This window comes from Nicotiana attenuata, unplaced genomic scaffold (genome assembly GCF_001879085.1).
Source record: "Nicotiana attenuata strain UT unplaced genomic scaffold, NIATTr2, whole genome shotgun sequence".
Classification (NCBI taxonomy): domain Eukaryota; kingdom Viridiplantae; phylum Streptophyta; class Magnoliopsida; order Solanales; family Solanaceae; genus Nicotiana; species Nicotiana attenuata.
The window spans coordinates 45687-50291 of NW_017673596.1; positions in this window are offsets into that span (position 1 = coordinate 45687).

The window sequence follows — 4605 nt, forward strand, 5'->3', positions numbered from 1 at the left end:
GAAATCCTCTTGGTTTATTTTATATGCATGTTTGGTTCGATTAAGTTGTTTGTGTTTGAACCTTTTGTCTTGTTTGACTTATCTGATTCTGAGTTCTTACCATTTCAACTCAGCTATGTCGTTAAAAACCCTAATCTCTTAAAAGGTTTTTTCTTACTTGTTGCTATAAGTTTGAAGACTTTACTTGTTTCTGTGTGTTGATCTCCTTTACCTGTTACTATGTTCTCCGCATTTTTGTGACACCCTTGACCTACTCGATTGCTGAGTTTCGAATGGTTCACTTCCACTACTAAGTCCTAGCTTATTCCTGTTGCTACTGTATGTTTAGGTTGTTTCCTTTTGCCAAGGGGTTTGGCCTTGCATGTCTGATACTGCTGTTCATTCTATTTATATGTTGAGATGCGGAATCGCGATCCTTTCTTGATTGATTTTGACCCCCTCAATGTTGTGATTGATTGCCAAGGGGTTTTCTGATGAACCCTAATCTTATTAGTCTGTTCAAATTGATTGATTCCCTTCCTTAATTACTGTGATGTTTTACCTTGAATCCTTTTCCAAAATTAAGTATGTTTTCGTACTTATGACTCAAATATTTACCTTCATACTTTTACTGCTCCTTATATGGCAAGAATCAATCTGTCCCCAAACTGATTTCTTTCCTTAATTAGCCTGATTAGTATCCGTTTGAGCATTACTTCCTTGATTAATGGAAAGTACTTGTGGTAATTGATTCTGATTGTGATTGTTTCCATGTTTATGTTAAGTCTTTGCTTATTACCTTAATTTCTACTCGTTTTCAAAACTATAGATACCCACCTTCTCTTCTTTCAAAGACACGAACAATTTTAAGTTCAGAACACACACTTACACTCAAAAACTCTCTCTTGCTTTACTGCTACTTGTGCTACTGTCTGTTTAGCCGGCTGAAAGCCAAGGCTAGACTTTGGAGTCCTGCTTACTTTTGTTTACTGCACTTTGCTTCTCTGACTGGTATGTCCTAACTAATTTTCCAGCAACAACAACATGTTTCTTTACTGTTTCTTTCATTCTTGTTTGTCTCTTGTTTGTATTTAACTAAGTTCCATTGTTAAGCATGTTGTATTCTGCCTTTTCTGTTCTGAATTAATGTTTCTGTTACTTACTTATCATGGTTTGTGAACCTTAAATCCCCATCCCCAATGTGTTTGGTATCTGTGGTTGGTTTGGGGCATGGCAACATTGAACATTGCTGTCCATGACCCGAACTTGATCCCCCTGGGATCATAACCTCCATATTTTCTCTAGTTGTTGTGTGTTCTGGTTGGCTTATAGGCATGCCAACATCTTCTATTGCTGTGCATGCCCAAAGCTGACCCTTGCCTAAGTACATATGCTCCTTGCAATGAATCCCCAACCCCTGGCCCCCTTTGTATGAAGTTATCAACTCTGTATTTTACTAATTACTGTTTCCCTAATCACCTTTGACTCCTCCCCTTATCCCCTGAGTTTTAAGACTCCATTCCTGCACTTCCACTATTTTCTTAGACTTAAGTTCTGTCCCTCTTGTGTGAGCTTTGCCTTGGGACCCATGAGCTCCCTTTGAACTTGGACACATAAGGGCTGGGCCTTCCACACTGTACTAATCTCTATCTGGTTCTATTGAACCTGAGTGTAAGCACTGCCCGGGGTTCCTTGAGACCCTTAGGGAACTCTGACACACCTAGGTCCGAGAAAGGCTTTGAAACAAGTGGTATTTGAGACGTTTTGTTCCATAACTCAGAGAGGAAGTCAGAATCAGGCTTCCTATGGTTGTAATTTCCCTTTTATGTATTTCCTTGATGTAATTCAGCAACTGGTTTGTAATAATTTGTAATGAACATTTGGGGTTGGCTAGTGAAAAAGAGATGGGTGATTATGCATGCTCAAGGGTAGAAAACATGCCTATAGGATTTGTGTTTTGAATGATTCAATTCTGCATTTAGAAAGCATGCCTATAGGACTGTTTTACATCCTGCGTGTTCAATTCTGCACTTTAGACACCATGCCTATAGGGGTTCATTTAAAATTCTGCATGTTCAACTCCACACCTAGATAACCTGCCCATAGGACTTCATTTTAAATTCTGCACGCTTGTTACCACTTAGACATCATGCTCTAGGATCTAAACGGCTATAAATTAGTACCATGTTTATAATGTTCAAAAAAAAAAAAAAATCAGCAACACTAGATATCATGTCTATAGGAGTTAAAACCAGCAATAATGGATGCCATCATCTGCAGAATCTGAAACTAGTCTAATTTAAAATCAGTCTATTCTGAACCTGTTCTTAAGTAACTCGATCTCTCTATTTAACACGGTTTAGCAAGCATGCCTATAGGATTTCAAATCGCTCATTTTTAAGTTTGTTGCTGCTTTGCCACATTCTGAATCAGTAATAGATACCATGCTCATAGGATTCTGCCCCAAACACTTAGGCAAACCTTAGGTAATAACAATAAATAAAGCTGAACCCGTGCCTGTTAGTTAATAATCGCTACAACCAGCAGGCAGGCCTGATTCGGACTTCTTATCTGAGTGACATAATAAATTGGCCTGCTTCAACAACATAAACTCCCTTTTTGTCTTAATATTTTCAGACCCTGCGTGTTGTTTGAGTCATGCTATTTGATTGCTTTGTTTGAGGAGGTATATATGAGCCTTTAGTGTTTACGTGCTTCCTCTTTTAATGTACAGTCCTATGTGTTTTGTATGTCGCCTTAGATTTTTCACCTTTAAAGCCCCAAGTCAGCCTAATATCCCTCCCTTTTAGGAATAGTAGTCCTAAGTGCCTCCGGGACTAATAGGAACGGGACGGGTAATAGCATGCAATAGTGGTCGAGACCAATCCGCGCTTTAGTACCTTAACGGGGTGGGAAGGATAGATATGGATATGATGACCGGTGCGCTAATACCACGTGTAGCCCCTCTTTGAGGAGTGATTACCGGGTGTTGCATTGATGTGATCCATATTATAAATAAACCTAGGACTCCTTCCTCTTTCTTTCTTTGTCTTTAAAATATTATGACTTCTTTTCAAAATCAGCCCTTTAATAACTGCTCTTTCATACTTTGTTTACTTTCAAGCATTTGTGTGTTAAAATCCCCTCTTATTTTAGCCTTATCTGCTCAAATGTTAATTGCACCAAATTCACAAAGAATTGTCTGGCCGGGAACCACACTAGTAGATCCTGAGGAGTGCCTAACACCTTCCCCTTAGGATAATTTCAAGCCCTTACCCTATATCTAGTTATCAAAAATGTAGTTATAGTGAACTTTGTAGGTGTCCTAATGCACCCTAAATCATTAGGTGGCGACTCTTCAAAAAAATGCAAAACCCAGTTCCCAAAAGGAACGAGTTGCCCCATACCCCAAAATGTCATAAATCCGATTCTCCCGCCGCGAGGAGGGAAAAAAGGGGGCGCGACACCCGCGCTCACTGGGGGTGTACAGACTCCGGAAGGGGCCCCTTAAGGCCCAAGCGCAATATCAATCCATCTCGTGGCATCATAAATAGGCTCTCGACCTCATATCCATCTCAAGCCACCTCGTGGCGCACAATCTCAGGCCCTCGGCCTCATTATCATAATTAGTATATCACTACTGTGGCATGCAGACCGACCCAAATGTATCCTCACAATATAGGCCCTCGGAGTTACTCGGTCAGAATCTCATAAGCCCCTCGGGCATCAGTAAAATATGAAGCTCAGCTCAAATATCTTTGAAAATATCAATTAATGTGTTTAAAACAGAATAACATAGCTGAGTTTTTAAAATAGTGAAAATATAGCATGACTGAGCACAAGTATGAAATCAAACAGTGAGGAAAATATCATTAACAATCCCCTAAGGGTTCAAACAGTTGGCACGAAGCCCAAATATGGCATTTAGCCCAAAGTATAATAATATCAAATAATTAGCTGCCCATTATACAGAAAAATAGTCATTCGGGATGGACTAAGTCACAATCCCCAATGGTGCACGACCCCACGCTTGTCATCTAGCATGTGTTTCACCTCAATATAGCACGACGCTGTGCAATCCGGGGTTTTATACCCTCAAAACAGCATTTAAAATCATTACTCACCTCGAACTAGCCCGAAAAGCTACTCTGCAACACGCTTGCCTATCGACCCAACTTCCGAGTGCTCCAAATTTATCAAGTTCATATTTTTATCATCAAATTATGCTAAAAGAATGAATTCCAATTGAAAATATCGATTTTAAGCACAAAACCCGAAATCAGTCAAAACCCGACCCCCGGGCCTGCATCTCGGAACTGGACAAACGTTATACCAAAATGTTCTTCATCATCTCACAAGTCCGTACATATAAAGAACTCGAAAAACGGAGTTCGTTTGACCCCTCAAATCATCCCTAGAAGGTTTCATAATCTCCACCTTTTTCTACTGATTTTCATGTCTAAATCCATGTAAGATCACATATTTAACTCAAAAATCAGAAGAAATCGGTTACCTAGTGTTGCTTGGTGAAAATCCCTCCTTGAGCTCTCCAAAATCGTCCAAGCCAAATGAAAGAAATGGGCTAAAACTCGTGTTTAAAACAATCTGCCCAGGCTTCATCAAGTT